The sequence below is a fragment of the Oryctolagus cuniculus genome, chromosome 3 (assembly GCF_051225735.1).
Source record: "Oryctolagus cuniculus isolate XC-2025 breed Fujian yellow rabbit chromosome 3, ASM5122573v1, whole genome shotgun sequence".
NCBI lineage: Eukaryota > Metazoa > Chordata > Mammalia > Lagomorpha > Leporidae > Oryctolagus > Oryctolagus cuniculus.
In genome coordinates this window covers 163,562,493-163,585,849 of record NC_142869.1, presented here as the reverse complement: position 1 = coordinate 163,585,849, position 23,357 = coordinate 163,562,493, and the positions used below count along the sequence as shown (strand labels likewise).

Here is a 23,357-nt window from a genome sequence, read left to right as displayed (position 1 = left end):
AATTAACTTGAGAGCGATGATGGGTGTGTTCTGAGAGGCACCCCAGGAAGAGCCTCACGAAAGAGATTGCAGGACCTTACCCAACAGTCAGTCCGGGCAGGCATCCTTCTCCTACCAAGAGATGTACTGGTTTTAGCCACCTAATTAGGCTGCTGGGAACAGAGCACCTTTTCCAGGGAGACCAATACAAATGTAACTTATATAGATTTTTCAAAAGTTATAGGCATAAAATTTTATTTTATAGAAGGTTCAACATAGACTGCATCTAAGAAATACATTTTCCAAATGCAGCTGTAATTCCAGTTGATCACCTGGCTTTCCAGGAATAAATGTTTATCACATATGGCAAGAAGTACTCCTATGAGATGCCTGTTTTAAGTAGACGTTAGGCCTTGGTTAAAGAAATGAAGACCTCTGAATAGATGAAAATGAGGTACTGGTGTGTTTCAGAGAGGTCAAAACTTTTTTTTTTCCTACCACAAGATGGAATATTGAGGCCTTTTTTCCTACAGCTGTAGCCCCCCCAGGAATTGGAATAAGATGACCAAAAATGAGATTCTTTTGTGAAGCCGGTTGTTAAATAAGATGGTTTGTGTTAGAGCCACAAAGTGGACCAATGATAGTGTCATTTCTATAAGCCAGATCTTGTTAAAAATCATTTCTTTTTTGCCCATTACGATAGGTAGTATGGACGGAAGACAATCCCTACTTTCGAAGAGTTTTACAACGCTTTAAAGACTGTTACAGCTTGGACAGGATTTTGCTCCCCAAATTCATGCAACTGTTGAGACTCCACAGCCTCACAGTTACTGAGTTAATGTGAATGGTTGGGTTAAAGGTAGAGGCTTGATCTGATTGTGGTTTGCAGCAGGTGGGCCTGGCAGGAGGTCTTTAAGCGCTTGGGGGCTCAGTTCTCAGGAGAGAGTGGTTATGCCGGAAGAGCACGCTCCCTTCTGCTTCCTGGCTAGCCACACCATCCTCCCTCTGCACACGTTCTGCCATTGTCCTGGTCACACCCGAGCCTCACCAGGTGACTGAACAGATGGGGCCTGCTCAGCCTTAGACTTCGAACCTCCAAAACTGTAGGCCAAAATTAATCGTCCATTTTTCTAAGAAGCTCCTCTCAGATATTTTAGTTGAAGTATCAAAAAAGCGACTGTTATAAAGACCAAACCTAAACAGGAAACTCTTGTGACTTGAGATGGGCTCTAAATTCAGTTACTGTTCCATCTGTATAATGGACATGAAAATGGTAGCTGCCTAACAGCCTTGCTAGAGTTAAATGAATTAACTTGTGGTCATTAGTCCAGTTCCTGACATCAGTAAATGCAATACTTGTAGCAATGGATGTTAGCAATTAGTAGTATTATGGAAATGTCATGGATCCTGATGATGTCAGTTCTAGATAATGTGAAACAATACAGGCCCTACGGAAGGCCTTGAATTGTGTCCAACCCACTACGGGGCTAGAGCACAGTTAAATTTTTCATATTCAGGAAGAATCTCGACTTTGAAATTGTTCAGATGAGTTAGTAGCCTGAAAAACAAAACATTTTCATATTTTATTCTTCAAGTTAAGCAGTCCACGCTATAGACTCCTCTCTTCACCAAAATCGCCCTTACCTCTGGGAAGGATATTGTGGGGCGGGGGAAGCTCATTTTTCCACTGTTGAGGCTCCCGGGGTCACAAGAGCCATAATGTGGCTGCCACTTCCTCACTGTCACATGGACACTCTGTTGTCCTCTATAGAACTTGGTTGTCATAGTAGTGGCCAGTTGAGGCCTTGTTGTTGGCCTTGCTGTGGACGGTGAAATAATTCATCAGAGTGGGTACTGGGCAGTGCTACGTTTATTGAACGCGCTGCCGGGAAGCAGTGGAGAAGCAGGGAAGGTAGGGGCTGACTACCCTGCAACAGGGAGTGGAATCTGAGAGGTGTACCTGCAGCAGCAGTCCCTTGTTAGTTAGGTGACTGTTACCATGTGCCTGCAAGGGAGCAGCAGAAAGGACAGCCAGACATTGTCCATTGCAATATGGACCATATCCTAGAAGCATACTTGGAACTGCAGTGTTTCCTCAGTTAGGGTGAGTTTCCCAATAGGTTTTCCTGAGTAGGTCATTTCTATCTGGGTGGAACTGGGGAGCCTGTAACATCTTTAGTTTAGAGGACTCCACCAAATGCCCTGGGGCCACCCTCCACGTTGGTCACCGATCCATTTTATTCCAACTTTATAAATGGCCATATAGTTTCTAAAAAAAAATTTACCACTAGTTACTCGATGAGAACATTTAGTCAAAAACCAATGCGGCAAGTCTAAAGTTGAAAAACAAAAAAGACTGGAGTTTTACAAAGCTAAGTGTTCCTCTTGGGGCCAATTAAGAAATTTGAATTCCTAGCCTGCAGCAGAAAGAGGTGAGAAGTGGGGAGAAGAGGACATCTATTAAATACATAATGAGTTTCTTGTTTGTGGTAGGCGGGATGTATACAGAGTTACAAAAATTCAAGTCATCAAAAGTATCTTTAATTTACAACAAAATCAACAGAGGAAAAGGTCACCAGGCAAATTCAAGGTAAACCAATCAATCACTGTCAAATGCAGTCCTCATTTCTCCTCTCCTGTTCTTCCCTTTGGATGTGATCTAAGTCCCGGAGCTCTTAGCCATTATCCTGGCATTCACGGAAGGCGTGTGTGCTGCGTGGCTCCCCATGGGTCTCCACATCCACATGAGTTCTCATCTATTTTCCGAGGCACAGGCCACACCCAGAAAATATTACCCAGGAGCTCAGCATCTCCTTCCCCATATCAGCTCCCCACTGTGGCTCCTGTTGGGCCTTGCTATTCTGAGAGTCGTCAACATTCTCTGGGTCCTTCCTGGTCCATCTACATCCTCAGTAGGAGTCAGCTGGCTTGGAACCACTGTTGCTTTGCAGACTTGCAATTCCCAGCTGCCCTCTTGGGCCTCTTGGAGGTCTTGAGAACTGAGGCTGGGGAGTGGTGTTCATCTCACACCCATGTCTACTTGAGTGGTGAGCTCCCAGCATCCACTCTGCTGTGGCTCCCTGGGGCGGGGAGTCTGAGGCTGCCTTCTGCAGAGATCTATGATGGGCAGGAACAACTCCCAACCTATTGAAGAATTTCAACTTCCTGTCCACTGCAGCTGAGAATCAACTCCAGGGAGCAGGCAGGGAGCACACATCCTTAACTGCTGTTCTTAGAATCCTCTTGATCTACCTCTGAAATTCAAACACAGATCTTGAAATTCACCCCCTTCAACACCTTCCCCCTAAATATTTTCTTCACAAATACCTGGCTCTTAAAATGAATCATCAGTGCTTTCAAGGCTCTAATGCAACTCAAAGCTGGGACCTTGACTCTTTGTTCCTGCCCCCTGCTGGACAACATGATTGAGAATGGACAATAGAGAGGTTGGTGATTTGAAGACAAGGAACCACAGCTGTTGGCTTACAGGAAGCAAACTTTGGAGCCTCCTCATTTGCTGAACTAGTGGAACAAGGGAAAAGGACTGAGAGACACTGGCCAGTGACAAAGGCAAGGTACTACAGGTTGGAGGGAGGGTGAGAGGGGCTCCTTTGTGCTGTGCCATATGGGAGCTGGTTCAGAGTGAGATAGACTTGGGCCAAGGATTGAGAGCCACCGTAGTGATCCCATCTCAGTTCAAGTTGGGTTTAAGCCCCTGGGCCTGGAAATATGACCACTGGCTTCTGGGAAAGAGCCCTGCAGGAGAGACACAGCCAAAAGGAGCACACTTTGCAGGCAGGTGGGTGCAGCATGAGACTCGGGGAGGAACGGCTTCCCAGGCTCAGTAAGAGACTTACTAGAGGTGCGAATTAGGACAGCATGGCCACTACTAGTGACCTTTGATCTCTTTCTCACCTATTGGAAACCACATTCCCAGAGGTTTCTTTTTTAAAGGAGAGGATGATGTGATAGGATCACCTCTCCAAGTACCTCTGCATTGTGGGGAGCAACCCGGACTAGACTGTTACTGGAATTAAGACTTATTCTATGCATCTGCTCTCCCACAATATGGCGCTGGGAGAGGAGAAAACAGCTTCTACACAGCTGCCACCAGTTCAGCCAATAAACTGTAGGACTTGCTCCTGATTGGAGGAGAGCAGTGTGCTCGGCGTGTGGGCAGCCGAGTTAGGATTGGCGGAGGAGGACTATAAGGGAGGAGAGAGACGGCATGCACCAGGAGCATCTAAGGGGAACATCTAAGGGAACACCTGTGCAGCCCCCGAGAGAGCCGGCCGGCGGTGTGCCGCTCCCCTGCGGAAGTGGGGAGTGTGGCAGGGGGAGCCGCCCTTCCACGGAGGTGGAAGGGATAGTAGCCAACCCGGGAAGAACCAGCAGCAAACCCGGGGAGGGCCGAGCAGACGAAAGAACAGGCAGGGTTTAGTGTCCTTCCTCCTTGAAGAGGGGGAGCGACATAATGGTGCCGTGACTCGGATGTGAAGCCTAGGCAGGGTTTAGTGTTGCTCCTCCACGAAGAGGGGGAGCGACACTGCATAAGTACCCAAGCCCCAGCATGCTCAGCGTGCATTCTAGGGTTGTGACAGTCTCAGTCCTGCTTCCTGTCGCAGAAAGGGAATGATTGAGGTAGTGCCGTGGGCATTGAGAAGAGTTGCCCAGCACTGTAGAGCACTGAGAAGCCCGAACACAGTTAGATTTGTCAAAATACACTGCAAGCAGGCAGCAGGTGAGCGGCCAACTGGAAGCTGACTACTGCTGCTGTGTGGATTATAATCTGGAAGATACAGAGCTGAGGCAGACTGCCAATGGCTAGGGGCTTTTCCATCACTAGAGATTTCCTTATTGTTGGGGATTTTCACTAGGGGCTTCCTTATCGTTAGGGGTCCCGGTGACTTCCACAACTCCTTCCCCCACCAAGAGTCACAATGACGAATCTTTGGAATTTGGGTGAAGGTCTCATTTTCTGCAACTGCTTCATGCTGGGACAGGGGCTTTACCTTGGCCCTAAGACTGTTGATATGTTAGGGGTCTAGGGTGTTCTGGGGTCCTAACTATAGGGATCCAGCAGGTGGTGGAGCCCCAGGGAAGAGGGACTGATCTGCTTCAGAAATGTCTGCCGTGTTATTCAGGGGACTGTGGGCGGCCGCATCTCTAGGAATTTGATGGTGAAAGAGTTGTATTACCATTTGGAGCTGAGTTTGCTGGATTCTGGATGAGATAAACTGAATTAGTTTGTTCAAAACAGGAGGCTCAAGAGTTAGGGAAAGGAGAAAAGCTATTAGAGGAATTATTGGGGCCAGGAGAGAAAATTACAGTCAAACTCTCCACGTGGGGAGTTGAGAACCCATATCCAGGGTCTCTGACTTTCTAACCTCATCTCACACAACATTCAACTTCCACCGACTTTCTACAACAACACCATCATATTCCCTCAGTTATTTGTCCTACATTTTCCTTTTCCAGATTAGTTATTTTACTTTAGGACAAAAATTTCACATACAATGCCTTTCTTCATCTAAATAAAATTCTTTTTCTTGAAACTTCCTTACCAAGAACACATTCTCATGTTTATAGCTTCCTTTCTGTTTCTCTCTCCTATTTACTGGTTCCTTTCATTTATATTTTGAAATTATCCTTTTAAAAAATCTCTAAGAAGAAACATTTTTAGCAGAAGAATATATACACAAAACACAATAGCCAGTAAACCCAGGCACAATAGGTTTAACAATTCTTAAAATACATTTATTTGCCTTTTTAAAGGAAAAAATTTAAGCAGCTTATCTATCAAAGATTTACTCAAGTTCTGTGAGCCAACAAGCATTTGGATTAATATAATTTTTGAACCATTATCTTAGGCACATATCATTTACTTTGCATTGGCTCACTTTGATAAAACAGCATGAGGACTTACATATGCAGAACAGAAATCAAGTCTAGCTGAAAAACCGTGACATAACCCAGAGATCTAGTGAGGGATGATTTTTCTCTTCAGCCTCTGGGAGTGCTGAGGCCAGGCAGCGTTACAGCCATGGCCTTCCTGTGGTGGGTCAGGGATACCTTGCTCTCGAGGGCGTGTTATGATGGCCTTCAGTTAGTCGGGGGTTTACAGGCAGATGGTGGTTACATTCTGCCCCAGACCTGGAATTCCCCTGATATGAGATCCTGTGACCGTGAAGTGTTATCTATTAGAGAAGCAAATGACTTTGAGTCTGGTGCTTGGGCTCTTGTAGGGCCGGCTGTACCCCTCCCTCAATGCAGTGAATTAATTTTAGTGCTATCAAAAGGCAGGACAAAAAGACTTTAGGGGTTGGTGCTGTAGCACAGTGGGTTAACACCCTGGTCTGAAGCGCCAGCATCCTATATGGGTGCTGGTTTGAGACCCGGCTGCTCCACTTCCCATCCAGTTCTCTGCTATGGCCTGGGAAAGCAGTAGAAGATGGCCCAAGTCCTTGGGCCCCTGTACCCATGTGGGAGACCCAGAAGAAGCTCCTGGCTCCTGGCTCTGGATGGGCACAGCTCCGGCCATTGCAGCCAGTTGGAGTGAATCATGAGATGGAAGACTCCCTCTCTCCCCCTCTCTCCCCTTCTCTCCCCTTCTCTCCCCTTCTCTCCCCCTCTCTCCCCCTCTCTCCCCCTCTCTCCCCCTCTCTCCCCCTCTCTCGCTCTTCTTCTCTATGTAACTCTGACTTGCAAATAAATAAATAAATCTTTAAAAGAGAGACTTTAAGCTTACAAGAGTGAGGATTAATGATCTGGCATCTGCACTGTTGAGAGCTTAGCATCAATCTCCCCTATTCCTGGTTACTGTTCCATCTATAGGAGTGGGGGTGCTGATCCGATCATTCTGGCTATTGCCTGCTGTTAAAAGGAGTGAAAGAAAGATGTTTCAGGATTGAAGGACAGTAGATTGTAAAATTCTCCTTAAGAAAATCCCTGTTTCTGGCTCATCAGAAGAGATTCTGCATCATGATATCATGCAGTTTTATCTTGCAGGTGCACCGACATTCCACAACAAAAATAACGGCAACAACATCTGAGCATCGCTATACCCCCTTCAAGGCATGGCGAGGGCTTGGAGTATAGCCTTCTGGGCCAAGATACCTTGTGGCAGTGCTACTGTTTCCTGTATTAATGATGAAAACCAGAACAATTAGTAGTCTCTGCTACTACTTCCTGGACTTTGGTCCAAAACCAGGAGGAAAGCCTTTGATGGAGACTGAGTGTGGGATCAGACACAGCACTAATCTGGGTGTGTGTATCTTAAAGAGCTAGGGAGATATCTATACAACATTCTATTTTAGTGAGGACACAGGTTCCCCTTGGGCAGCTGTAATGATGTCTAGAGACTTTGGCTTTGGAGAACTGCTTTAACAAGGACAACTCTGTGCAAAAATGGCAGAACACAGTGAGTTGTTTGCACGGTGGTGAGCTGCTCAAAAGTGAGTGTATCTCTCTCCTATAGCAAGCCTTGAGTGACAAGGTCCAGATGTTTGAAGTATACACCATCAGTCATTTTATTCTTTTCCCAATGTTGAGTCGCTACTCCCAGTCATAATCCTTGCTTCCCAGGTACAAAGAGGTCACCACTTCCTCAACCCTTCACTGTGGGTGTTGTATGTAGCTCTTAGTGTTAGGTGTGAGGATACCAAGTAGAGTGTCAGTTTTGGATCTCTTTAGAAATGGGGGCCCTCTCTGGAGGGTATGCTTGTAGCAAGTCTTTCAGACAGTTACTATCAGGCAATATTGCATACCGACTCCTCCATCACCTTTTGGCTATATCTTATTTTTTAAATATTTATTGTATTTATTTGAAAGACAGAATTACACAGAGAGAAGGAGAGTCAGAGAGAGAGAGAGGGAGAGAGAGAGAGAGAGAGAGAAAGATGTCTTCTATCCACTGGGTCACTCCCCAAATGGCCATGATGGCAGAACTGGGCCAGACCAAAGCCGGGAGCTTCTTCTGGGTCTCCCGTGTGGGTGCAGGGGCCCAAGCACTTGGGTCATCCTCTGCTGTTTTCCCAGGCACATTATCAGGGAGCTGGATCGGCAGTGGAGCAGCTGGAACTCGAACTGGTGCCCTTATCGGATGAAGGTGCTGCAGGCCATGACTTCAACCTGTTGTGCCAGCACTGGCCCCTGTATCTAGTTTTGTTTAGAGTTGACACCAGGGACTCCATCTTGACTTTTATTCCCTTTGTGATTCAAGGTCTTGTTCTGAGTACCCTGGTGGTCAGTCATACTCTAGCCAGTTTCCATTTGTCCCTCCTTGCCAGGTTGGACTTGACCTGGATGTTGATCCAATTCCATATTGGGAGGGGGATAATCGACAAGGAATCAGTGTCAAAAACCCCTTCAGCCACAATTGAGCAGCAAAGAGCCTTTAGAAAGAGCGGTCCTTAGGCTAACTTAACCTGGAGTCCATTGTTAATCTTAGCTTTATCTACTCCGTAGACACCAGTCATCATCCCCAGAGTTCCAGGCCAGCATCACCTTGCTGGAAATTGTACTTCTGTAGAATTCTGACAGGCAATAGACACAAAGTTAAAAACCAACAAGAAAATCAGAGTTAACAAGCCAAAAATGAATGAACAGAGTTATACTCTAAAGGGAGTTGTATTTTAGTTTGTTGATTGACTAGTTGTATTAAGCGCAGTAACAAATGTTGCCTTACCATATAATAATCATAGATTCAGAAAACTCTCACAAAAGCCACCCCAAGGCAGAATTTGATGTTTTTTAACTATAGTGCCTAATCTTTTGAAGTGTCAGGTCCCACTAAGAAGTGAATGTTATTTACCCACTGCAAGGCTGGGAACCCCTGCGGCCAGGCATTCCGTGCATAATTTTTAGATATGCTTATGTTTCCAACTATATCCTGTTATACAGAGAACAGAATCTTACTAAGTCATGCAGGCAATCACATTGCCAGGAAAAAACCAAAAGTCTTCATAAAAGCTTTTAAATTTAGAGAATTAAGTAAGGTGGAGAAGTAAGCATCCATCTGATTACGAAACTATTCTGGCTGGCGCCGCGGCTCACGAGGCTAATCTCCGCCTTGCGGCGCCGGCACACCGGGTTCTAGTCGTGGTCGGGGCGCCAGATTCTGTCCTGGTTGCCCCTCTTCCAGACCAGCTCTCTGCTGTGGCCAGGGAGTGCAGTGGAGGATGGCCCAAGTGCTTGGGCCCTGCACCCCATGGGAGACCAGGAGAAGTACCTGGCTCCTGCCATCGGATCAGTGCAGTGCGCCGGCTGCGGCGGCCATTGGAGGGTGAACCAACAGCAAAGGAAGACCTTTCTCTCTCTCTCTCTCTCACTGTCCACTCTGCGTGTCAAAAAAAAAAAAAAAAAAAAAAACCAAAAAAAAACTATTCCAAAGCGCTGTAAACACTAGAAATCACAGGAAAAAGCTTTCCTGAAACTAGAAGCAGAAACCTTTAAATACAGAACTTTGTTTTACAAATTTCATTAATTCAGTCTCAAGTAACTAATTTTTGTCTGGCTTGATCTCTATTAGTTGTTTGCAGATTTTCTGGTCTTTCCTCAGAGTTCTGGAAAGTCTTATCTAGTTCTTTGATCTTAAAGCGATCGGAAACCTGTTCCCCAGGAACATGTTAGTCTTTTCCATGAGTCTGATTGCAGTTTTTCCTAAGGAAGAGTTGGGATTGCGGATGACAAAAGACTGAACAAAGGTCATGGTTAAAATGATAAACTTAATGACAGTCATGATCATTGGACACAGGTAGGACGGAGTTCTACGGTGCTGTCCTTTCTTGACCTCGGGCCTATATGACTCTGCTGTTTACCAAGAGCTCCCTTTTGTAACTGCCAACCCTGGGTTACTCAAGCATCAGCCATGGAGATGGACAACATGGGAGCTAGCATAACCTCTGGACCACAACAGCCTCTTTCTGTTTCATTGGGTTGCTGTGGTCAAGAGACAGGACATTTGCCATTCTCTTGGATGACCTTGCAGTTGGAATTGTTGGTTGCACAAGGATTCCCTCACACAAAGGAGAAAGGGAAGTTCCATTTCCAGCTTTCCTGCTTTCAAATTGGACAGGGTCCAGGAGGCAAAGTGTGGCAATCCCGAGTTACACAGTCTGGCTGGTGGCCCTGGCTAGAAACCTCCAGTTTCCCCCTACCCTGGCAAACCATTCTCTGAGGACCAGAAACGGAAGAGAAGAAAGGGCTGGGGTGGTCAGAGGGCTAATGGCATGTGTGGATTCACCTGGATGAGCTGCTACTGCCTATTGGCCCCCACATTGGAGGGTGGCTCCTCACAACCAGAGAAGTCCCTGTTTGGGCCACCGGACTGGCCCAGGGAGCAGCTGATTGAGACCCGTGTTGTGGGTGGTGAGAAGAATTCACCAGAGCAGTAGAACCCAGAGAGGAGTGAGCAGGGTTAGATTAGTTAAAACCCTCTGGGAGGGTGAGGCGGGCAAGCAGATCAGGTAGGGTCTGAGTCCTGCTTTACATGCTGCAAGGAGGCTGCAGGCCAGCTGGACGCCGACAACAGCTGCAACGTGGATTATAATCTGGGAGGCACAGACCTGAGGCAGATCGCTAGGGGCTTTTCCATTCTACTCATTTCCTTGTTGCCCGGGCTTCTTTATTGCCAGGTGCCCAGTGACCTCCACACTTCCCCATCTTTGTTTCCACTGCCTTGTGCATCACCCCCTTCCTTAGCAGCAACGCCTTCAGCTAAGCGGCCTCCCTTGGCCATGCCACCTGCGCAGCAGCCTGTGAGGGAAGGGAGATTTCAGAGCTTCATAGAACTTCTCATTCCAGTAACTTCAAGATGCCTGCTGTGCGACAGCTAGAGTTTTCCATATGTAGTTAACAGTCGTCGTAAGAAGATGATTTTTTTTTAAACCAGCAGAAAGCTATTGTTTTTGCAATTTTTATTTTTACTAATCTATTGGGGTGGGGGAGAAGTCCCACTAATCACACAAATTGAAAGCCATGTTTTTCAAAAGAAGAGCTAAGCTCAGTAATCACTTTCTCTTTATTTAGGAATGCAGGTGTATAATGAATCCTTGCACGTACACTTCCATAGAATGCTATCTTCTGCTTGCGTGTTAAGGAACCCCTTTTGTGAACCTGCCTGCATCTGAGCCTTATTTCTGCTAATTGTGGCTGCTTGCATGGGGAAGACAGAAGGAAACTAACAGGTGTTGAGTGCTGATGCAGGTGAGCCTCTGTGCTAGGTGCTCAACACTTGATATTTCATTCATTACCTCTCTGGGATTTGTAGAGTATGTACTAGTATGCCCATCTTATGGGGAAGGAAGAGGAGACTCTGGGAAATTGTGTAACCAGGCCGCAATAACACAGATAGTGAGTAGCATCTGAATCTAGGAGTCACTAGACTATATAGCCAATGATATTTTCATTATGTATGCGGCCTTGGGGATCCAAATAGTCCAACCTTGTATCCGAGTCCAGCACACAAATGCATTATAGCCTAAGTTTGGAAAAACATGAGCCTCCACTCCAGTTCTACTTCACAAAATTTATGTTAGCCTTTTTCTATTAAATGGTTATTACCCATCCATCTTCTTAGACCTTCCCACCAACTCTTAATTTTTAATTACTAATCTTAGCCTCAGTTTACAGCAAACATAGTGCTTCCATCAAATATGTTTGCATGGTTATCAATAAGCATTACGCAAAGAAAACTCCTGATACTTCTATTTAGGTTTGTCTTTTACGTTAGGCCATTGATGTTTCCATATTAATGGCTGTACTTACTTTAACAATACTTGTTATACTATAGAGACATATTTAATTTCTTTAGCCCAACTTTTGTTTTTAAGATTTATTTATAAGTCAGAATTACAGAGAGACAGACAGATGGACATATCTTCTATCTGCTGGTTCACTCCTCAAATGGCTGCAACAGTCAGAGCTGGGCCAGATCAAAGCCAGGAGCCAGGAGCTTCTTCCAGGTCTCCCAGATAGGTGCAGAAGCCCAAGGACTTGAGCTGTCCTCTGCTGCTTTCCCAGGTGCATTAGCAGGGAGCTGGATAGAAAACGGAGCAGCCCAGACTCGAACCAGTGCCTTTTTGGCATGCCAGCGCTGCACAGTGGGTTAATGACTGCACCACATCACTGGCCCCTAGCCCAACATTTACAATGATTCTCCCATTACTCCCAACTCAATCCCATCAATTTTTATCTTGAGGAAATGGTTAGCTTTGAAATCTTACATCATAAAAGACACACGTATGAAGTTTTTAATGGTTCAAGGAAAATTCATATTATGAAAAAACTAGGCATGGATTTCAAAAATCTTTTTTTTTTGCCCCAGTATAAACTCCTACTCATTTGTTTGTTTATTTATTTATTTTTGATAGGTAGAGTGGACAGTGAGAGAGACAGAGAGAAAGGTCTTCCTTTTCCGTTGGTTCACCCTCCAATGGCCACTGTGGCTGGTGCAACACAGCCAGCGTGCTGCGCTGATCCGAAGCCAGGAGTCAGGTGCTTCTCCTGGTCTCCCTTGCGGGTGCAGGGCCCAAGCACTTGGGCCATCCTCCACTGCACTCCCTGGCCACAGCAGAGAGCTGGCCTGGAAGAGGGGCAACCGGGACAGACAGAATCCGGCGCCCCGACCGGGACTAGAACCCGGTGTGCCGGTGCCGCAAGGCGGAGGATTAGCCTACTGAGCTGCGGCGCCAGCCAGTCCTACTCATTTGTTATCACACATCTGAGCAGGATCTAGGTTGAGGCACTAAGAAGGAAAAAAATGTCAGCTTGAAAAGGGTGCCTAGCAGAGCAGCGTGAGTTCTGCCTCGCGTGAAGAAGCTTGAGGGGAAGAATGGTGGAATCATTGATGCTTTGTGAAAAGTTTATGGGGACAGTGCCCCAAACAATGAATTTATAACTCATTTTGTTTCAGTTTTATTTATTTGAAAGACACAAACACACACACACACGCACACACACACAGATCTTCCATCTACTGGTTCACTCCCCAAATGCCCACAGCAGCTGGGGCTGAGCCAGACCAAAGGTAGGAGCCAGGAATTCCTTCTGGGTCTCCCACCAGGATGGCAGAGACCCAAGTACTTGAGCCATCACCTGCTGCCTCCAAAGGTGTACATTAGCAGGAAGCAGACTGGGGACTTGAACCCAGGCACTGCAATATGGGATACAACATCTAAAGTAACGTCTTAACCACTGCACCACAATGCCCGTCCCTGAATAATTCATTTTAAGGGACAAGATAATGTTGAAGATGAAGCCTGTAGCAGAACATCCACATCAGTTCACAAAGGAAGCATCCATCTTGTTCATGCCCTAGTGGAGAGGACCAACAATTGACCAAGGAAACAATAGCCGATGCCACAGACTTCCCAGTTGACTCAGCGTACGCAGCTCTGACCGAAAAGTTAAAGTGGAGCAAACTGTCTGCTGAATGGGTTTCCAGATTATCTGCAGCAAAGCACAAAGCTTTCAGCAGACATTTTCAACCTGCGAGATCAAGATCTGAAGCATTGTTTTGAAGAACTGTAATAAGAGATGAAATATGGCTTTACCAGTCTGATCCAGATTTCTAGGCGGGGGAGGGCAAATCATGGTGACAGCTTGTTGACAAAGCTGGCCAAGCATTTAGCAAAACATGGGAAGTCTTCGTCAGAGTCCTTCTCCACCAAGACAGTGCTCCTGCTCCTTCCTCTCATCAAACAAGGGCAATGTGATGAGAGTTTTGATGGGAAATCATTAGGCCCCCACCCTACAATCCTGATTGGGCTAACTTCTTTTTGTTCCTAAACCTTTAAAAAAATCATTAAAGAACCTCTCCCTGTCTCTCCCTCCCTCCCTCCCTCCCTCCCTCTCTGTAACTCTACCTCTCAAATAAAATATTTTTGAAGATCACCTATTTTTCTTCAGTTAGTAGCATTAAAAAAAAAAAAGACCACACAGATACAGACATGGCCCTCAGCTCTTGGGGAGGAACTGAGTGGCTGCTGTCTTTGCTTGAAATGTGATAGCATGCGTCTTGAGAAATTACGTTTGTTCTTTATTTCTATTTTTATTCCATTTCCATGAACATCTGAAATGGCTCAGGAGACAACTGCTCTCTGGGCAAATGAACTTTGATAACATCTTTTGTTTTAACATGGGTAATTCCACTTGTAAGTGGTGGTACGTCCAGAGATGCTGCTTAAAGTGAAAGGTAAAATCGTGAGTTATTTTGATGCATGGCTTGTACATAGTATTGATCTGCTTATTCATTCAGTTGGTTGTTTTTAAAAAAACAAACATGGTCTGGAATAGAAGTCAGAAGCATACAATAAAATTCAGTTAAATAAGCAAACAACATACTAAGACTTTTCTCAGGTCCATTGATCATTAAATGGTTGGCTCATTTGCTGGGAATGGAGTGTTATTAGGATCCTGGACTAAAGCTTCAAAGAAAAACAACAAAAACGTACTCCTTTGTGCATGGGTCCACCCAGCACCCATCTCCAGAACCCTTTGCTGGAGTAGCCCGGCTCACCTGTTGACTCCGACTTCCATTTTAGTGGAGTGGAATAAGACAAGACTCTGGGCTGCCAACAGGGGCTTGTGTCTGGTTTCTCTCAGAAATCGTCGGGTTTTTTTCCTCACAGGAGTTGAAGCCTGTGAGAATCACCTGGGGTGAATTCCAGACCCTATCCATGGCGTTCAGATTTGGTAAATGCTGGAATGGAACCCAGGAATCGGCTCCATGACAAATGTTCCCTCTGTCTTATGATCCTGAAGCAAATACCTTGGGTCAAACTTGAAAAACACAAATTAACACATGTAGCTGGAGAAGTCTGGAGGTTGGATTCTTGAGGTCTAGATCTTAGTTCTTCCACTTTCTCTATGACTTTGAGCACCTATGCCACTGTTCCGTGCCTCTGTGTTCCAACTCATAGGCTGAGCATTAAATCTACTAACCTACTTAAGGCACTTAGAAGAATCATAGCTGATAACACAGAGCTGATACTTAGCAAGTGTTAGTTATTAGTAAGAGGCAGAATCGATTGCTCTGGGACTTTGAAAATTCTCAGCCCAGAACAGACCACACATCAGGCCATATAAGGAGGCTCACACCTACTTGGGGCTATGACTTTGCCACTACTTGGATGCTTTTGAAGTCTGCTTGTTTTTGCTTAGTTCAAGGTGATCAAGGAGAGAAGCAAACATTGTTGCAATTGGCCTGTGGTGAAATGCCTTCCACAGAACTACCTGACAAAGAGACGTTCCTCATATGCACTATTTGGGCAAATGAAACAGCATGACACTAATTCATACAGAACAAGGTACTAAAGGGTGAATCTTGAAACAGGACATCCATTTAATGTAAGGTAAAGAAACGTACTCGTCTCTTTCAAGCAAGTCATTTTACATTTATTTTATATGTAACACCTAGATTTTTCATAGCATTTATTGAAAGTGTATCTACAGCCGGCACTGCGGCTCAATAGGCTAATCCTCTGCCTGCAGTGCTGGCACACTGGGTTCTAGCCCCGGTCGGGGCACCAGATTCTGTCCCGGTTGCTCTTCTTCCAGTACAGCTCTCTGCTGTGGCCCAGGAGTGCAGTGGAGGATGGCCCAAGTGCTTGGGCCCTGCACCCACAAGGGAGACCAGGAGAAACACCTGACTCCTGGCTTCGGATCAGCGTAGCGTGCCGGCTGCATTGCACCAGCTGCAGTGGCCATTGGAGGGTGAACCAACGAAAAAGGAAGACCTTTCTGTCTCTCTCTCTCACTGTCCACTCTGCCTGTCAGAAAAAAAAGTGTATCTACTTCATATTTCCAGAACAGAAGTCTTTTAAAAACTATCTTTAAAACAAAGAATTTTTATGTTTAATGTGCTGTGGGACTGATAAGCTTCTTAAAGCATAGGTTAGTGTCGCTCCCCCTCTGCATGGAGGAACGACACAGGACCCTGCGCTGTTCTTTTGTCTGCTCGGCCCTCCCCGGGTTTGCTGCTGGTTCTTCCCGGGTTGGCTACTGTCCCTTCCACCTCCGTGGAAGGGCGGTTCCCCCTGGCCACTTTCCCCACTTCCGCAGGGGAGCGGCACTCCTCCGGCCGGCTCTCTCGGGGGCTGCACAAGTGTTCCCCTTAGATGTTCCTCTTAGATGTTCCTGGTGCATGCCGTCTCTCTCCTCCTTTATAGTCCTCCTCCACCAATGCTAACTCGGCTGCCCACACGCCGAGTACGCTGCTCTCCTCCAATCAGGAGCAAGTCCTACAGTTTATTGGCTGAACTGGAGGCAGCTGTGTAGAAGCTGTTTTCTTCTCTCCCAGCACCATATTGTGGGAGAGCAGATGCATAGAATAAGTCTTAATTCCAGTAACTTAGTCTAGTCCGAGTTGCTCCCCACAGTTAGGAGTAAGATGTCTTTTTTTTTTTTCCTGACAGGAAGGCCAATAATTACATGGCTTTCCATGGAGCAGTAAGAGATCTATAGCAAGTCATTTCATTAAACAATTGCTAAATGCTTACATTGTCTCTTGCTTTATTTAAATAACCAGCATATGGCTATAATCCATCTTGAACACACTGATGCCAACTAATTTTAACATTATTCATGTTCTTTTAATTCTGCAACAGAAGGAAATTGCTTCTGCTCTTCAGTTTTTCTAAACGTGAAGACAAAGAGCAGGGCCAAGTCCTACGTGTGCCTGTCTGCATACTTCTCATTATATTCCATGGCTCAACTCTATCAAGGAGTTTCAAAGCCCATATATGGGGGCTTCCTTCTTAGCTTCCCCTACAACAGGAGACAGGAACTTGAAAAGCCTGTGCCATTCCTCGCCTTCCTGCCTATCTGTACGGCAGCAGAATTGTGGGATACATGGGCCATGAACTTGGAATGTTCTGAATTGGTTTCCATCTTCTTAGCACTGTCTAGTTCCTACAAGAAAGGGGTGTGGTTCAATGTTTCTGAGAGGCTCTCAGAGTACAGGGTAGAGTGCAGAACGCATAAGAGATCTGCCAGCTTTTTTGTTTTTTAATTGCTTAGTTTGAAATGGGGTTTTATGTCCTGTTTTTTCCTCCTCCATGTTACCAAATAAAGTATTTGCTACATTGTGTTACCAGTAGCTATGCCTCAAATTACATCTCCATAATACAGAAGTTTCATCCAACAGTATAGTCTTTTAAGATTGTAAGCTCTTAAAACTTGTAGTGCAATTTAATCCAGGAAACTTACCTAATATCTATAAAACGGTGCAAGCCAAGGGGGAGAAAGATGACGAGCAGGGTGTATTCTTGCTTTTCAGGAGTCCGTAATCTATAAGGCAAGAGTTGTACAACTCCTGTACTAGTTCTGATACAAGGAAAGTTTTTGGTAAATGTGATAATAATGGTACAAAGTACAATAGAGGGGCTGGCACCGTGGCACATTAGGTTAATCCTCCACCTGTGGTGCCAGTATCTCACATGGGAGCCAGCAAGCCGGTTCTTGTCCCGGCTGTTCCACTTCCCATCCAGCTCTCTGCTATGGCCTGGGAAAGCAGTAGAAGATGGCCCAAGTCCTTGGGCCCCTGCATCCACATGGGAGACCCGGAGGAAGCTCCTGGCTTCAGATCGGCACAGCTCTGGCCATTGCAGCCATTTGGGGAGTGAACCAGTGGATGGAAGACCTCTCTCCCCCCTGCCACTGTCTGTAACTCAACCTCTTAAAATCTTTAAGAAAAAAGTACAATAGAAAAAGAATGTATCATTTACAGTTGAAACAAATGTTTCCAAGTGTTTCTGAATAATCCAAGATGTCCTAATCTCAAAATTTATGAAGCTAGAAGGATGGCTAGAAAACTCCTCATTTGACTGAGGTGTGGAACCCGAGACCCACAGAGGCAGTGACTGGCCCCCGGTCACACCTGTCACACCTGTCCGTCCCTGCTCTTCCACAGCTGTGTGCTGCCCATGATGCTTGCTGTGTTTGGAGTTGGTCTCCCAGCATGGTGAGACCCAAAGGCAGTGCTCCTTGATGAGGTGGTGATTTTAGCCCAGAAGCTCTACACCATCCTTAATTTTTTCTTTATCTAGAAAAATTATTTTATCAAGCAGAGATCATAATTAAGGCAGATTTTGCTAGAAATACTGCCCAAATATATCTACCTTCACTCAAAGAGACAGTCACCAAGAAATGGAGAAACTGTGGGGCTGATGATGTATGTGTGGGAGAGAAGGTGGGTAGAAAATTGGTCTTTCGTGTTTATTTCTAGGGTTTTAGTTCTTGTCAGGTGTGGGTCTCTTTGTATCTTTATATAATTCTGTGGAATATGCAACATTTATATCCCTGTCGACATTGTCAGGTTGATTTCTTAGAACATGAAAATGTGTTGGGCTCTCTGTGGAAAGATTGTAAGTAAATCCATTCAAAGACATTGGGAGAGCACCTGTGATACATGAGGCACTGTCTTAGATGCTGAGAACAGAGTGGCAAACAAAACAGGCAGAGTTCTTTCTCCAAAGGGAGCTAGATTCTGATGGAGGAGGGAGTTCTTTCTCCAAAGGGAGCTAGATTCTAATGGAGGAGGACAGATACTGATTACTGAAACAATGAAGTTAACCTCAGCTGTGGTCCATGCTAGGGAGAAGATCAAACCACACAGTGTGGAAGAAGGTGCATGGGATTGGGTTTGCAGAAGCTTCAACTGGAGTGACTGGGCCATGATGTTTGATATCTGGATACTGAGGGGCCTGAGGTGCATGAAAGCAGAAGGGAGAAGTAGTCCAAGTAGACCATGCTTTGCATGGTCAAGGAACAGTAAGAACCGGGACAGAGAAGAGAGGGAGTGGTAGGAGAGATGCTGTGGAGGGGACAGAACATACTGAACCTTGTCTGAGACGCTAAGAAAGCAGTTTTGTTTAAATGTAATGAAACACTATTAGACATTTATTAATGTGAGGGGAAATTTGTGGGGAGGGGAGAACACTTGGTTCAGATGAGAAGCAAGGAATATCAACCGCTCTGTCCTGGTCCTGTTGATTTGAAATGCCTCTTAGATGTCCCAGTGCAGGTGGTGAGCAAGAACAAGGGGCTAGACTGGGCAGGGGGCTTCGGGCCTATTAGACTGTTGGTACTAAAGTCATGGGATGGAGAAAGAGAGCCAGGAGCTGAGGGAAGGGAAGAGAAGAAGGCTATGGCATAGTTCTGGGTCACTTCACCCTATAGGAGTTTGTGAGAGAAGGAGGATTCAGCAGGGGAGACTGAGAAAAGAAGCCCTTGAAGCAGGAGGAAAGCCAAGCAGGTGTAGGGGTCACAGCAGTATTTTCTAGCATGATGGAGTGATCACCATGTCCAAGGTGGCGGTCAGGGGCAGGTGTCTAACCTACTGGTTAAGATGCTGCTCGGGACACCTGCAGCCCATACAGGAGTGCCTGCGATTGAATCTCAGCTCTGCTTTCCATTATGGCTTCCTGATAATACACACCTTGGAAGGCGGCCAGTGATAGCTTCAGTAGCTGGGTCCCTGGACCTCTGTGGGAGATATGCATTGAGCTCCTAGTCCTTGGCTCCAGCCTGGTCTAACCCTGGTTATTGTGGGCATTTGGAGAATGAACCAGTGTATGGGAGATCTCTCTCCCTCTATCTCTGTCTCATTGCTTATCAAATAATAATTAAAAAGATGTAGGTCAGTTATTGTTAATTATGTATTATTTATACATAATTATTCATTACACTGATCAATATAAAGTAATTTATTATATTACAGTAATAAATTAATTGATATTAATTTATTATGCATATAACTACTAATTAATGAAAGCCATTTCAGTAGCTCAATAAGAACAAAGATTTATGTGGGTTGGCCAAGTAGAAAATTGGAGGCAAAGAAAACAGAGAGCATATTCCTTGAATGTTCTATGAAGGGGACCATGCAATCAGGGTGGTGATTATGGAGGAATTTAGGCCCAAGGAAATTTTTTGAAGATGGATTGATAATAGGTATGCTTATATGGTGTTACAAATAACTGGGGGAAGGAGGGAAGGAGAGGGAGAGAGAGAGAGAGATCTTATCTGCTAATATTTGAAAGTCAGAATTACAAAGAGAAGGAGAGACAGAAAAAGATTTTCCATCCACTGGTTCACTCCCCAGGTGACCACAAATGGCTTAGGCTGGGCTGGGCCAGGGCCAGGAGCCAGGAGTTTCTTCCAGGTCTCCCACATGGGTGGTAGTGATCCAAGCACTTGGGCCAACTTGTGCTTCTTTCGCCAGACCATTAGCAGGGAGCCGGATGGGAAGTGGAGCAGCCGGGATACGAACTGGTGCCCATGTGAAATTCTTGCATTGCAGGGGGCAGCTTTACCTGCTATGCCACAACATTGGCCCAATAAACAAATCTTTTTTTTTTTTTTAAGTTCATGAAAGAATAAAATTAAAAGTTAACTTTGTTTTGGTGTAAGAACATTTAAAATCCATGTGTGGCTTTTTCATGTTTTGAAGCTCTCTTGTGTTTATAAAATCATTCTAGCTAATAAATAATGATAAAATGATAGTCATAGAATCTTACCATTTTACTACTCCCAATGAATTAATGGTTCTGGACAATGAAGATTGATTGCTGCTAACCTCATACGTGAGGCCGAATAATGAACTGCAGCATTCCCAAAAGGATTTATGCTGAGTCGAACCAGGCCCCTAGATCTAGCTGTGGAAACACAGAGGACGGAAGATGACATTGAACTGCTCTACGCATGTGCAACTAGCTTCACCCAGACTCCGTTGTATGAATTTTTCAGCAGGGAAAATATCAGGGAAAGAAAAACTCAGAGGGAAAAGTCTGTAGACTGGAAGAGACTTAAAGGGGCCGGCACTGAGGTGTAGTGGGTAAAGCTGCAGTAGGGTATACATGTGGGCTCCCTAAAAATAAATAGCACTCTCTGTCCTGTGTCAGACCTTTTGAGAAATAGTCCAGGAATCCGACTGACTGGTCTCAGCTCTAGGCCTTGCTACTTAGCTGCAAGCTACTCTGGGCATCCTGACATCCCTGCCCACCCCCCACCCCCACCCCCCCCGCCACGGGGAGGCAGAGCAATGAGCAAAGTGGTGGAAAGGAAGGCCAGTATTGTTGCTGTGGGCGTGTCTGCTCTGTGGGACTCCCCAGGCCCTAGAGGTTACTCTGCCATCATCACATGTGCAAGGGGAGGGCAGTTGTATGGCTCTCTGCAAGCAAGCAGTTGGCTTGGTTTAACTCTGGTTAGAATTTTGCCAGGTAACTACTCAGGTCCAATATTGACCAATTGCAATCTATGGATTTATTTGGATCCAACAATTTGACCATGAAACAGGTGGGGAAATTAGACTGGCTACTGAATATTACAGAATGATTTTTAAAAAGTGGTAGTGGGGTTGTGGTTATGATATGCAGAGTTCTTGTCTTTAGAAATTCATAAGGAAACTAGTTATGAATGAAATAGTACAATAATGGCTATTGGCTTCAAACTAATCCAGTAAGAATGGGAGTTGATAAGACGGTTGATGAATGAATGATTATTGACACACTTTTTTTTTTTTTAATTTTTTGACAGGCAGAGTGGACAGTGAGAGAGAGAGACAGAGAGAAAGGTCTTCCTTTTGCCGTTGGTTCACCCTCCAATGGCCGCCACGGCCAGTGCAGCTGGCGCACTGCGCTGATCCGATGGCAGGAGCCAGGTGCTTCTCCTGGTCTCCCATGGGGTGCAGGGCCCAAGCACTTGGGCCATCCTCCACTGCACTCCCTGGCCACAGCAGAAAGCTGGCCTGGAAGAGGGGCAACCGGGACAGAATCCGGCGCCCTGACCAGGGCTAGAACCCAGTGTGCCGGCGCCGCAAGGTGGAGGATTAGCCTAGTGAGCCACGGCGCCGGCCTATTGACACACTTTTTAAGAAAGCAGATGCCCACATGGTCACACATCAAAGTACATGAAGAGAGAGAAGGCTAAGAAAGGCCTCTTGGGTTGAGTTGCTCAGAAGTCACTGGTGGCCTTTAGGAAAGGAATTTAATAGAAGAGTGAAGAGTCAATGGGATGGGAGTGGAAGTTATATTTCAAGTTTCTGAGGATGAGAAGTTAGGAAGGACTGGTGCTGTCATGAGAACTTAATGATGGAGAGATGTAGAACTGAGCAATAAGCAGAATAAATAATGAGCACTAGTTTTGCTTTACAAATGTACACAAAATAAGTTCAAGTATAGATTTCTTTACAGTAAAATAATACATTACTACAGAGGTGAACATATAATTAGAGTTGGATATTTAAATACTATAAGTACTTCTGGGCTCGCTTCTGTTTCCTGGCTTCTTGCCAGGAGGGGGCTTGCTGTAGCCCTGGGCCTCCAGGGCGCGTGGCCTTTGGGCCACCTGCCCTAGGCTTCCTGGCCTAAATGCTCCTCCACGTGGCTGGTTCCTGGTGCTCGGTATGAACCCAGATTTACCCCTCTCTTAGATAAAACTCTCACTCTCCTATGCATCTTTCGCACTAAATAAAGCTTCAAATGTAAAAAAAAAAAAAGTACTTCTGACTTTTCTAGGATTTTTGCGATCATTGCTCATACCAGATTTTAAAAAAAAAAACAACAACTTGATTTTGGCATAATTTTCATACTTATAAAAAGTTGCAAAACTGTGCAACAAATATTTTCAAGATCTCTACCAAGGTTACCAAGAGTTTATATCTTACTCAGGAATAGTAAAATGATTAAATTCAACAAATTAACATCAATATAGTAGTATTCATATGTATCATTTCCTCCTCCTCTTTTGATTTATTTTATTTCAAAGACAGTTATAGACAGAGAGAGGGAGAGAGAGAGAGAAAGAGAGATCTTCCATCCACTCCCCAGATGGCCACAATGGCCATGGCTGGGCCAGGCCAGAGCCAGGAACTTCTTCCAGGTCTTCTACGTGGGTGCAGGGGCCCAAGTACTTGGGCCATCTTCCACTGCTTTCCCAGGCATATTAGCAGGGAGCTGAATTGGAAGTGGAGCAGCTGGGACTCCTATGGGATGACTGGCTACATCACAATGCTGGCTCCCGCATGCCCCATTTCCACTACAGATCCTCAAATGTGACTCTACCCTATCATTTAGATTATATTCATGTAAAAATTTTAAAAACAAAAACGTGCTCCACAATAAAATCAATTATTATAAGTACCTTACTAGACCCACACTTACATTTAAGCCGTGTATGTTCTAACAAAGTTACATACAACATTCTATTGTGATTTACAGTATTTCTACATTTAAATGGCTTAAAAATGAACTACTGCTGAGACATAATATTACAAAAGAGTGAAAAATGGATGAAAGTGACAGTAAGTCAATAATTAATCTAGTACAATGTGCAATAAAAAATTGCCCAGTTCAAGTTAAATTTTCAGGGTATTTGAC

The 23,357-nt window shown here is 45.2% G+C and overlaps 1 long non-coding RNA gene across 2 annotated transcripts in view; it reads left to right on the top strand.

The window, feature by feature from the left end:
- The first annotated feature begins 780 nt into the window (after positions 1-780).
- LOC149127577 (uncharacterized) overlaps positions 781-23,357 on the top strand; it is a 33,422-nt gene continuing 10,845 nt past the window's right edge. The window contains exons 1-3 of one of the 2 annotated variants that reach the window (XR_016231009.1): positions 781-1,082; positions 11,008-11,184; positions 13,213-13,802. This is a non-coding gene — a long non-coding RNA (uncharacterized LOC149127577). Of the gene's footprint in view, positions 1,083-11,007; positions 11,185-13,212; positions 13,803-23,357 lie in introns of those variants that run through there. The other variant, XR_016231008.1, reaches the window with a different exon arrangement.